The 13,724-nt window shown below is 42.7% G+C and overlaps 1 protein-coding gene across 5 annotated transcripts in view; it reads left to right on the forward strand.

The window, feature by feature from the left end:
* Nucleotides 1–13,724, forward strand: part of LHFPL3 (LHFPL tetraspan subfamily member 3) — a 323,142-nt gene that overhangs the window by 23,641 nt on the left and 285,777 nt on the right. For all 5 annotated transcript variants that reach the window (XM_080392001.1, XM_080392003.1, XM_080392000.1 and 2 more), the window contains exon 1: nucleotides 1–13,724. This exon is cut by the window's left edge and continues 23,641 nt beyond it; it is cut by the window's right edge and continues 32,642 nt beyond it. The gene's annotated coding sequence lies outside the window, so the exon portion shown is untranslated.

Here is a 13,724-nt window from a genome sequence, read left to right on the forward strand (position 1 = left end):
TTACTTGCTTGTCACCACAGGAATAAGGTATATATCTTTTTTATATACAGCAATTTTTTACAGGGATCATCTTACCCAGATCATCTCTATAATAAAATCCATGACCACTTTCCACTACATTCCTAGAAAAAGCAGGTCTCACAAAAAACCTGCAATGCTCAGCAGCATATAATTCACCAGTCTCTGCAACAGCCACAAATCATCAGCAACCTGGTATTTTGAATATATTTTTAGCAACACAGAGCAATGAGCACAGAGAACATAAACAGAGACTGAAATGTGAGTATAATGACAACATTTTAATGGTCATTTTAAGTCTAACTTAATCCAACCTCTATACTGAAATTTATGAAGAGTCCATGCTACAAGATTTTTGTCTCAACATCTGTATATTATCTAATACTGCTGGAGGGGCCCTGACACACTTCGTTTTTAAGAAGTCTAAAGAAATCTGAAGACACTTTCAGAAAACATCAAACAAACCTTAAGCCATTCAAGTTCCCCACTAGTAGCAGGGAAGATACCAGAATGCTTTCCACTGGTAAGCTTTTTGTATTTCTTCTGAGTTCTGTACTGCCTGTCAGTAACGTTTGTCTCAGCACAAGGAATTAACATCTACTTGAGTCTGCCTTTGCCATTCTCTTAACTCCTCATATTTTGGTTCCTGTAACAATAAACAGCATCTCACTTTTATTTCAATCTGTTTTCAGCTAAACATAAAAGCCCTAATAAAGTTTCTCCAAATTTAATCTTGGAATCAAAGGATTTCCCAGATTTCCCTATATCAGTGACAACTGCAGTCAAACACCCTGCAGCTCAGGAGCTCCAGCTAAAAATACTTAGAATTCAGGGCAGTCAAACCAACATCCCTATGTGTTTACAATGGGCGTGGGAAGTGTCCATCCTTTATCAGGATTTTTGCATAACTGATCACTCAGGACCTCACTGAGGATAGTATTTCTTGTTGCTTTCCTGCACTGCAAGGTCAGGAAGGCCACGTTTTCAGGTGGACTGGCCACTGACAGGGCACTAGATCACCCTGAAGGCTGGTGGTTCCTAATCTCCAAAAAGGCAATAGTGTCCTGTATTTAGAGAGGTTCACTAAAGCTTGATAGTAAGAGTGAGTTTTGAGGAGAAGACACGATAGGAAGCCTGCTGAGTTTTGGAATATTCTGTACATGCCCCAGAGATTTTGTATCATGTATCGGCCATCTCTCTGCAAGCTTGATTCTTAGCTGAGCACAGATAGCACTAGTCATAAGCAACAGAGCTGCGATCCAGATGAAGGGTAGGTGGTACAACTGCATGATGAGATGGGAGAGTGCAGTTAGGTCTTGCATATTTCTGTGCAACGTATTTATGACGCATCAGGGATGCAGCAGCCCCACTGAGCACATGCTGCCTATGTGGTCAGATGCACAGTAGTTCCTAAACCTGTACAAGAGTAATCGATGAGAAGTTATTAATGAAGGAGGCTTTTGATCACTGCTGCTGCACATTTAGTAATTTAAAGCTGTAACACATACTGCAGCTACAAGGAAATATTCATTATTTACTATTTAACCATGAAGAATTTTGAACATTTCTAAAGGAATTTTCTTACACTAATTTTTGTATCAGTGTGTTTTGTAGGTTATTTTGCCAGGAAAGTCACTGCCATCCTACCTGCTAATGAATTTTGTGTATGTGAGTCAAAAAAATTGCCTTTTTATGCATGTTTATGCAGATGTTTTATCTTCATCCTCAGAGGAATACAGAAGAAAATAATACCGAAATCATAAGTAATCCATATTTTTAATGTAAGTTCCAAGTATGCTTCAGTTATGCAAATCTTTCTTTTTGAATCTTGGGTTAGGCCAAAAGGCAGTTGAAATGCCTTTGAACAAGGACATCAATTTGCGGAAAGGCTGACTTTGTTTCATTGTAATCTGAAGAGAGCAATAACAGTTTGCAAAATGCATAATATGATTCACTAACTGCTACTATACAGAAAGGCGTGTTGACTGGTAAAATCTTCAAGAGGTACATGAAGACTTTAACAAAGTTCATCCCAGGAGCCTTAGAGCTGTACAGCCAGCTGGCTGGGATTTGGGCTGCAGCAGTTTGGTTCATTTGTGCAATTGATGCAATAGCATTTTAACCTACAGTTATTGATCCAGAAACTCTGGAATCTGATGTTTTGAGCCTCACCTTAACTTTCTGCTGAAGGACATGCAAGAAAGTCAGTGCTTCCCCTATTTTATTTCACTTTGCTGAACTTTCAGTCTAGTAAATGTCATCACACCCATTTTTGCATGGCTTTTAGTGAGTCCGATTCATACAGAGCTCTGGTTCCCACTCACAGAGCACAGCCAGCAGCCAGGAAGGGAAAAACATCCTTGGATTACTGACGTCAAACAAGTAGGCCCATTTGGACCCCTCTTTTCCATCCCTGATAGTAGGCCAGAACATGAAATACAAAAGTTTCCCTGTAACCCAGGCTCAAATATTCAGAAGTAGCAGTTGCTGTTTTCTCTGTCTGAAGAAGAAAATAAAGCTGTTTTGTCTTTCTTCGGTGCAAAGGCTGCCGAGGCCTGAGAAGTTGCAGCTCCATTGTCTGAGGCTTAAGAAAGGCTCTCTTGTGTTCGGTAGACTTTGATGTAAATTGTTCAAGAAAAGGATTGTTTAAATAGGAGTCACATCTGTGATGATTTAAAAATACATGCAAGGTGGGCCTTTGAGGGGGTGGTAACATCTTATTAGACCAGCAGAAAGTTGGGAAAAAAGGGGTGTGCTTTTCATCTTACCCAAAGGGCTTTCATGCATGAAAGCTCTTTTCTCTGTTTCCAGCTGCATCAGGCAGTCAAATGGAGAGGTAACTTCTCCACACAAGCCTTGTCTCTATTGGTAAGAAATACCATCTCTCCTTACCTGCTCTAGTGTGGAATTGCTATAATTTATTAGTTGATTTTCTTCTCAAAACTCTTCTCGCTGTTTGAGTCCAATTGTTTTGGAAAGCTTTAAGTAATCCATTTCTCCATACTCAGGTTGCCTCCCCATAGATATTTACTACTTAAAGAATAATGTGCCTCAGTGCTAAAGCAAACTGTCTTTCTATAACCAATATAATAAACTCCAAGTATTTTTATTATTTTTCTCAGTGTGACCAAAGTCCTCATAGAAGAGGCAGTGTGGTTTATCAGCTGGAGTATGGACCCCGGGTCAGGAAATCAGGCTCTATTCTTCTTGTGCTGCTCAGTGCTCATGCCATGTGCATAAAGCGTGAATTTTGCAAGCCATGCTGATCTGTGTCCAAGCAAAAACTGCACAGCCACAGTTAAGATAAGGTTTATCCCCCAAAACACACCCCCTGCTAAGAGAGAGCTGCATATTCTTTGGTGCAGTACCGTGCCAGCACGGTGCAGGGCTGCCTCTGGGCTCAGAGAAGAAATGTATTTGCATCTTCCTACACAAGAACACACAAAGAGGTGCCTGTGCCTCCAGATCTCCTCTCATTTACCTGCATGGTCACTGTAGATTTTAGGGAGATTGGAAGAGGATTTTTTGCATCCAACATCTTTTTATAACAGCTCTTGTAGTTAAACTGTCATCTTCTTTGGGGTGATCCTATGGAAATTATGAATTAATATGCCACATTACTTAATACAAAACCACAGTTGTCGGAGTCATAGGATACAAGTAGTCCAGAAAGTTCATTAGCATTCTTCACCAGATAAATCTGGAAATGTAGTGTACATGCTAAATGATGAAAAGATGTTCAGGTGCCTATCTCAGGGAAATGACTTCTCGTCCCTGGTGGGTTGTTGTGATTACTCAGAAACTGCATAATCTGAGATGGTGATGCCTGTCTCTTCTCCTGAATGATAAGAAATCTTTCCTGTCAGAAAATATTTAGTGTATAGTTTGTCTTCCATTGCTTTCACTTCCCAAGGCAATTACATCAGAAAGACTTAGAACTGGACCGGTGTGATTTTCTTTCATACTGATGTGGTTTCATCACTAGAAACATGCTGTTGATGCATATTCTGGATGTGTGGGTGCCTATTCTGCCAGAATCGTTATTTCCCTGGGGATACTGAAAACCACCATTTCCACATGAAGAGGATATATTGCTGTACTTAAGTCAGTATGGGTAACATCATGTGAATCCCAGTTTTGGCAAGACCTAAGAAATAGATACAAGTTTAGTTTAGAGGGCAGCCTGGCTTCCCATTGCTATCTGATATTGGTTAGGATTTCTGTACCTGACCAAGGGCTGTTACTGCTCCAAGGGCAACAATCCCGGATTGTCTCAAGCCCTCACATTCAGAGGTTATGTTATATACATCCATAAAATGGGAAATACTTTCTCCTTTGGTTATAGTGGTGACTGGATTGGGTAACAGTGTGTGTTTGTAATTATGTCATCTATATTTATTTGGCAAATCATCTCCAAGACATACATGATCACACACAGCACAGTGGAATTCCCCTAAATACAAAGGGGAACACTGATTTATGAGCTAAGTCATTGTACCTAGCAGAAGCATAAATATGCAGCTAAAAGTCAAATTAAAACAATTCAAAGTTTTTCTTTTTAATTCCTCCTTACATCCTCGGGGGAGAAAGCAAGAGATGGTAAAGCAACAGCAAAGAACAGAAAAGAGGATATCTGGCAAGGGGGTCAAGCTACTTAAAGACTATTTTTTTAAAATAACCCGAATTATTTTAAAATAGTTGAGAATGCAAGGGGAAAGAGAGAAAATCCAGAGTATGAAGAGGAGACAGCTGAATGATCTAGTATTGCCTCCTCTAGAACTGATACATAAGAAGTTTACTGACATTTACTGACATTAGCAAAAACCTAGCTTCTACCAAGGCATCCAGCCCTGGTCCGTGGTGTATCATTCACAGGGAAATAAGTCCGCTTCTCTGGTAACTCAAATTAGGAGAGGAATTTGGAAGGAACAGTCTGCGATTGACAACTGGACTGGAGAGGCTGAAGGGTTTTGTGAGAGGGATGCAGGGATGGGGGGAAGAGTGCCTGCCCCGCTCAGCTCTGCTGCCTCTGTGGTGCAGGGCTGGATTTTAATTTCCATTGGGTTTAGGAATCCAACCCCAAATTTCTGGTTTTTAGCAGGCGGTTAAAAAAAAACAAACCAACAACAACAAAACCAGCAATGCCACCACTGATTTGTTTTGGGTTTAGTGCATTCAAGGGTATAAGCTACTCTTCTGTCTCAGACTACTGACATCATTTTGCACCTTTTGGCTTCTAATCTTAGATCTTTTATACAAGCAATACACATTCAAACACAGAATACTGTTTTCTGTTCTGGCTAGGGCAAAAAGCCAAATAACTTTTAAATATAATAAATAATCATCTATCTATTTCAGACAACCACAGCAAAGAGGTCCGTAAGGAATGGGACACAGTCATTTGCTAGGCATTAAGAATCATCTTAAGATAAGTTTGAAACATAATAAAACCATTGGCCAGTTTTTAAGGCAATATAGAGCATTCAGCTATTTCTTTCTCCCCAGACATCAATGTCTTTCCCCTTCCAGACCAGGCCTCTGAAAAGATTGGTTGTGTTTCTGTAGTAATCCAAAGAACTGAGTAACTCAAAAGGGGAACATCTTTCTGAGTATTAAATCACTTGTTCACCAGCAAGACACTATACCCATGTGTTTAGACACAGTCCTAGTGTATCCTCAACTATTCTCAACTTTCTTGCTGTTTCTCCAGTAACAACAGTTCAAGTTTTTGTGCCTCAACACTTCAAGGAGCATTAACCCCATGCTGCTTAGAAGTATTTGCAAATACACAAAATGACTTTGATACTTCCCCCCACAAAGAGAAGGAAGAAATTTAGGAAAAAAATATGTAATTTAGAAAGAAAAGGCTCAGCTTCCATTTCATCAGTTATGTGGTACTGAAGGCAAGGGAGGATCATTTGCCCAGAGTGCTGAGGTCACCTGTCATTTGCTTCAACATTTGCAGGTATTTTGGTAGGGCTTGGGGAGGGGGATGGAGGTGTCTCAGATAAAAAGATATTTCACACATGGCAAAGTCTGAATGACTGCTCTGAGTGCATCATTCTGAGCTTTCCATAGGATCTCGGCTTCTTCTGCACTTGGCTGGATGCATGCAGGTTGGGTTGATTTCAGCAGCCCAGTGTCACAGGCCTGTGTCATTGCTCATAAACATTGGGTACCGCTGCATAAATGAAGGAGCTATGGCAAAACCAGGCAGCACACTATAGAATCAGAATTAATTGCTGATAGACGTGGAGAAGCAGGGGAGTAATTTTGATGTTTCCCTTCTAAATGTTTTTCAGAGTTACCTTTTGATAACTTTTGATATCATTAAAGTGGCAAAAGAATAACAAAACCAAAAAAGCAGAAGGAAGGCAGAAAGTTAGAACAAGCTGAGACATCCTGAGGTATTTTAGGATAGTGACAAATGAGTACCCCCACAGTACTTCAGCTGTTGCAGTTTTAGATGCTGGGTCAGTACCAAACACAAGAAATGGATGTGATGTGCAGGGAGTATAAGTACATCACACAGATGAGAGGAGGGACAATGATTTTGCCTGCCCTTTCCCAGGTCTCCAGTTTGTAGGTACCCTGACTGCACTTCCAAGACACCAGCAGCACTTTTCAAGGCTGTTTCTGGTTGCCTTACCAGGCTTGCAGCTCCAGGCAGTCAGGCCTTTCCCCATCAGTATTTTTTCAACAGACAATTCCTTGTGTTTAGTAATTTTCCCCTTCTAACCAGGCTGCCTTGCTGGGTGCTCACATCAAGGTTGGTTTCTTGTCTTTTGCTCCATTGCATTTATCTGCCAGATTTGGGTCTCTGTCTGTTTGGTTTAATGCTATCCCTTTTTCCTTATAATCCCATTTGACAAGATAACTTTAACAATAAACATTATTATATCCACATATCCTTATCAGTCAGTGTGACTGACTCCCATCGCTGCTTTCTGTATCAGTTTAGGTTTGGGTCTCTTTGCCCTCTTGCTTGTGGCTTCCTCCTTTTCTTATCACCCCTTTTGCATTGGGAAGGTCCTTGACCAAACACCCTTCAGGGAGCAGATGCTCTCTCGTTCTGCATAGCTTTACAATAATAATTAGGATCTTGCTGAGCAGTGAGGAACATGCTATCAGACAGCAAAAGGAACTGGTGTAATGTTAAACATATTCTACACTAGTAGCAGGACTTCAAACTTGACACAAAATTTCACCAGAAGCCAGCACAGAGACTTTAAAATGGGAACATTATGTTGAAACAACAAAGCGCCCAGAAGACTGTGAGCTGCTGCATCCTGAATCAGCTGCATTCAGGAGATAACACAGTCGGTAACTCCTGCAAACAAAGAATTGCAATAATCCAGCCCTGAGAAGTCAAACCAATTGAAAATCCTCCCCTCTTAGGAAGGGATGCAGCCTGGTGATGTTTCATAGGCAGCACAAAGACGGCTTAGTAATACAACACACACATATCTGATGATCAGTCTGACAACAATACAAAAGCTTAACTCTTGGGAGATTGATTTAAAAGTGCAAGATGAGGTGAATACTGGGATGGCCACCACATTCAGCAAATGTCTCCTACATGAGCCTTATTCAACTCCATAGTGATTGCTGTGTCCAAGGACTGACTTTCTTCTCCTTGCAGTTTGGCCTAATACGGTTGCTGGTGTCTCCCTTGCCCTGTCCTGGGTTTGTCTCCCTGCTCTTTGTTTCTCTGCTGTCTTTGTTCTTTTTTAGCACAGAAAGCTCAAATGTGCCATACACAGCCACTGGGACCCTTGTCAGACAAGATACCCATTATGATTAAAAGTAAATCTAAACAGAAACTGGTAAGACATCTGCAGCTGTAATCACCAAACAATACAGATGTCACTGATAGTACTGAGTCATGCCAATATAGCCCAAAAGTGGAGATTCAAACTCACTACTGTTTTCCTCCATTTACCTGTCAGCAGTTACAACAGTGAATGTGGAGTGGGACAGGGGACAGTGAAGGAGAGGATAAAACACCCTCTTCTCTTTGCAAGAAAAACTGGAGCCCCAGATCTGCCCAGCAGTGTCCATACTCCCACCTCCCAGAAGCGCCTCTGTCCACCCCCACCATGAGCAACAAAGGATGGCTTCTTCTTTCCATGCTCCCCTTTTCAGAATCTTGCCTCAGTGGGGTAAGGTGGTGTTAATTCAGTCTGTAGAAACAGCAGAAAGCCTGAACCATTGCAGTTAACAGAGCAGGGTACAGCAAGGGCAAAGAGGCACCTGCTACCTTTGCGCTAATCAACATTTCAAATCTATCACACGCCTCAAATTAATTTCTAGCTGAAAAGCAATCATTTTTCAAGCACTTGATATAAACCACATGTAGAAATTAGACATAGCTTTGATTGATGATAATTTTTCTGATCAAAACGGTTATTTATGATAGTTACAAATTTGATGAAATAAATTCATTTCAGTAAACTCCGATTTTTTTGTTGACAAAACCAAAGAGCATTCCCTTGGCAATTCCTGTGCCAAGTATCACAGAGATCCCACCTAACTGTGTGTTTTGAATATCATCTCGTCGGCACAGTCAGACCTAGGGAATGCCTCTGCTGCAGTAAATGAGGTGATTATATGGCACAGAATTGTTCATGTTAACTCTGAACTAGCAGGGATAGAGGGGATTGTGCAGCTGATGGAACATCCCTTAACAGAGCAGTCAGGTAAGGTGTCACGCAGCACACGTGCAGTTCGGGTCCTCCTTCCCTCTCCCCTCAACTCAATCAAATCAAGTCTGATCCAGTCTTGGAGGCAGCTGTCAGTTCTGTGATGGCCACAGAGGGCTCAGAGAGGAGTAATTTAGGCTCATCAGTAGAAAACACTTGAGGAAAAGAGCTCCTCGTTCCTCCGGGAGAGAGCAGGCACAGAACTATTCACTTGGAATTGCCCTAGAAATGTGGGTTCATTCCCTGAGAAAAGCCCTCATTTCAGCAAATCACTGCAAGGCAGAATGAGCACGTGGCTGACACATTCAGTCTGTTAGTGGCTGGCTCTAGATATGGTGCTCATGTGCTCAAAGCTCTTGCCGGTGGTTCTCTCAAAGAGCCAGCCCAAGACCTCAAGTCAGCACCCAAGATCTCCTGACCATACCTCCTGGGCACTTAGGTGGGCTTTTTCAGTGCTCTGGTTGGACTTGAGCTTCCTACCTTCCCAACGATCACCTGGCAAGAGGGGAACACAAGCCTGGGAATGGGATGCTGCTGCTTCCACCCTGAGGTTTACTCCTGATCCTCCCTACAAGACCAGGGAAAACCATGTCCCACAGGAGCAGGCCAACGGAGGAGAGACAATTGTCCTCCCTTACCTGCTGAAGGACACCTGTGACAGTCATTTAGCGAAGTGCCAGTCACCTTCCCCAGCTGAGGAGCTGTCTGCAACCCAATACAACAGTCACACACAGAATTAACCCTTTGATATGGGCATACACTGCCCTGCCACACTCTCTGGAGGCAATCCAAGGTGATTGCAAACCTGTCTACCAGTACCATGAAAGCAAGTGATAAGTAGTGAAATATCTTTATGGGTTTAGGAGGCTGGCTGTGGTGTTCACACAGTTCCTCCAAGAGGAATAATCTCAAAATAGATTTGCTTAGCACTAATGAGAAGGTACTGGTATTCAATTGCATGTGGTTTCCATGTGTGCCAAAAAGACATGCAGTTTCATTAATCTGCTTTAACTGTGAGCCATTTTTCTTCCACTTTTAATATTCTCAAGCCCAAGGAGTGCCAAGGGGAATACAGGACAGGATGACTACAGAAGAATTATTTCCTCTGAAATCATGCTCATCTGTCTGTTAGGAATTCCTGAAACAACTGCAATAAATCCTGAATTTTTAATATGGTTCACAAGTTCAGAGACAGAAAAATCAGTGCTCAGACAGCTGGAATTGTGGTAGTTATCTATGATGTCAGGGTACACATGTTTCTGTAAAAGGAAATCAAATGGGAAACTGCATTGAAAAAAAGAGTGATAAATATGGTGGAGAACGCAAAGAATGACTGCTGGAAAGCAGAGGAAGATGAGTCAGTAGAAATGGGTGTGAAAGGGTCAGGAGACTAAAATGAGCTCTCTGCCTGATTCCTTATTGTTCTACATCATGGCCAAATATATGGGCCTGTATTTGCCAACATCATACATGTAAAGTAACAGTACTCCAACAGTGTAACCTAGGCTGCTGTCTTAACACTCAATAATCCAGATAGCCCGATTCCTTACAGAATTCTGAATTGTAAACACAGCAAATGAGACATGACTCCAGGGGAGCTACAGATTGCTTTGGACGGCCTTGCTGCCCACAGAGCACTGCCTGCAAACCGATGGTATAGGCTGAAATCTCCCTCGTGGTCCCCTCAGACTCAAGAGAGAAGCACATGAGGTATAAGAGGAGGAATGGCTGCTACACTGCATAGAATCATTTAGTTTGGAAAAGACCTTTAAGATCACTGAGTCCAACCATGTCATCGAGTTCAACCACAGACAACTGCATGTGTGTTACTCAGCTGCAGTTGTGGCCCCACTGAAGCTGAAGCATCAAACCCCACGTTTAACATCAACATGGCAAAACATATGCAAGGAAACACAGACAGAATTTACATTAAAGAAAACTGATACATCAATGGGCATTGACACCTGTGCACACCAACAGATGCAGCTGGGTCACAAATGACTCCAGGAGCCGCAGTAGGCTTGAGGCTGGAGGGTGAGGAATGAAAAGGAAGCACGAAGGTCAGCTGGAGCCGAGGAAAACAACAGAAAGAGAATATCGTTCAAAGACTGCAGCAGACCTTGTCTTGTTCCACCACAATGGAAAAGACAATGAGGTCTACCTTCACCAAGTCCAAGACAGCCCAGTCATGCAGACAGAGGGCCAAACTGTTGTGAAGGGAACACGGCTTGAAAGTCAAGGAAAGACAAGAGACAGTGTGCATTGCAAACAGGTGAAGTAGAGGTTCTCTCTTGTCAGCTTTGACAGTGTGCCCAGTAAAAACCTGTGATGAAAATAGGGAAATCTCAATGGGATTTGTATGTGTCCACATATGGTCAACCGTCTATGATCCCACTAGAGCCAATGGTGATCTAGTCAGTGCCAGTTAATTAGTGCAGTGGTGTGATTAATCTGATAAGAAGTAAACTTCTACTTTAGGATGATCTCAATCATGATCGACTCTATTGACTACAAAGGGACTGGGGTAATTTCCTGTAGATGCTTACAGTCTGCATAAATACATGAATCCAGATGACTATCCGTAAAGCAAAGAACAATAAGGAAAAGTCAGTGACAATGGCAAATTCTGGACATTACATATGGCATTCCAGGAAATAAACAAGATTTCCTGCATCAGTAAAAGTCAAATACACTCCTTTAGATTTCCAGGAAATGTTTTCTGCAGCCTTTCTGAAGGCAACAGCATCAGTCAAAGTTAGTGGTGAGATCTTTGGAGAGTCTCTCCATGAGAAGGCTGGCAGTTTCAATTTCCAACCCACTACACTTGCTGATGTAAACAGTGTGTGTGGATAGGTTTTCTGGTGCTTTTGGAGATTTCTGATGGTGTTAAGTATTTGAGTTGGTCTTGAGATGTTCTGCATACTGACAGGAACATAAGGCTAACCAATGCCATGTCCTGGGCTGGCCAGCACAGACCTTTCTTGCTGTGTCGATGCATTGCCTGGCTGTTCTGCCTGGGTGTGGTAACCTCTCTTCTTAGCTGATTCCATAATTACACAATTTTGCAAACATCTTAATATTGACTAAAACTCCGGTCTCGCAGCTTATCATGGTTTGCAAGCCCCATGCAGCTGGGGAGAGAATCAGAAGAGTAAAAGTGAGAAAATTTGTGGGTTCAGATAAAGACAATTTAATAGGTAAAACAAAAGCCACACACAGAAGCAGAGCAAAGCAAGGAATTAATTCACTACCTATCAGCAGGCAGGTGCTCAGCCGTCTCCAGGCAAACGGGGCTCCATCATACGTAACAGTTACTTGGTAAGACAAACACCATAACAGCAAACATCCCCTGTTCCCTCTTCTTCCCCCAGCTTATATACTGAGCATGACGTGCTATGGTATGGAATATCCCTTTGGCTGGTTCGGGCAGCTGTCCTGGCTGTGTCCCCTCTCAATTTCCCATGGCTCCCCAGCCCTCTCGCTGGCAGGGACTGAGAAAGTGCAAAGTCCTTGACTTAATATCAATATTACCTAGCAACGACCACAAACGTCTCTGTGTTATAAACATTATTCTCACAGCAAATCCAAAGCACAGCCCTGCACTAGCTACGGAGAAGAAAATTAACTCTATCCCAGCTGAAACCAGGACACAGCTTCAGGGATCTCTTGAGCATGCAACATGGGTTACTGTGCCAAAAGGTTTCTCAGAAATGAGATGTTGTCTTACACTGGAGCAGCTTGACATGGAATCGAGGGAGATGCAAGACCTTAAGACCTGCTAAGAGATCTTCAAAGCACATAGGAGAAAACAGCCTCAGGCATTCAAATGTTGGTAGCATATGTGCTACCTAGAGGGTCAAGACCTGAGCTTAGGCCACTTCCTTCCTCACATTAGAATATTTCTGCTAGTGAAGCCAGCTGGCTTTCTTCAGCCCTGGGCTAGAATGGCAGCTAACAGTTCAGTGTTTTAATGATGGTCAGGAAGCTTGGACTTCCCTTAGCTGACAATTCCCAGCTAATACTGTGGGGAAATCTGGTTAACTGCTAACCCAAATACACAACAAGGCCAGAAGGTGATCAGAGGAACCCAGACAGCCCAGCCCATGGGAATCATCCCCTCCTAAGCCCATCACAGGTGAACAATTCAGCAATTGCCCCTCTTGCAGAACCCTCTAAGGCTTTCATCAGAAGAATGTCACTCTGCAGTGCTATGCAAACCAAGGGGGACTTTGCTAAAAAGACTTACTGTGGGATGTCGGAATGCATTAGATCTGATGGTCCTTAACAAACACCAACAATGCAAACACATGTCCATGAGACCCTCCTTGTGGAGGCCTCATCCTTGCAGGGCACAGTTGCGTCCTTTGGATGCCAGGGATTAATTAGGGATTGGCTAAATCAGCCTGAAGCTGACGTGGAAGAGCTTGGTGAGCAAAACCTACATAAAAACCTACATCCCTACACGGAGAGGCAGGAATCCTCAATAGGTATGTGTCCAGAAAGGGTAGGAGAGCTTGTTTTCATATGTGCATATAGACTTGACCCTTGTATGTTGGGGATATGGGACCTTGATGTAGTGTAGCAGATTGGTTAGCTGGTTTCACCTCAAATGTGGATCACATGAAGAGGCAAGGAGGGAAAAAAAGGAAGAAGTATTGCCCCACTAACCATGGGGTGGAAGGCTGCAGCCAGGCCTTGCAGGTTTCTGAGACTGGGATCTGCACTACTGTACATGCCATGCACATGGAAAGCTCTCACAGGGAAGTCTCTACACCTTGCACAGACACACTGCCAACGATCCCCCCTCCTGCACAGCTCATTCATCTGCACACAAATCAATGCTCGCACTTTGCCTATAGATAGCTGACATCCATCACAGCAGGGACAGTACCTGGGGCATCAATAGCTCACAAAAAACAAGCGACTAGATGGCACAGGCTGTTGCACAAAATAAAACTAAATAATGAGAAATATGGAATTGGTTGGTAGGGGCTAATATAGATA

The sequence above is a fragment of the Falco punctatus genome (assembly GCF_963210335.1).
Source record: "Falco punctatus genome assembly, chromosome: 6".
Lineage (NCBI taxonomy): Eukaryota > Metazoa > Chordata > Aves > Falconiformes > Falconidae > Falco > Falco punctatus.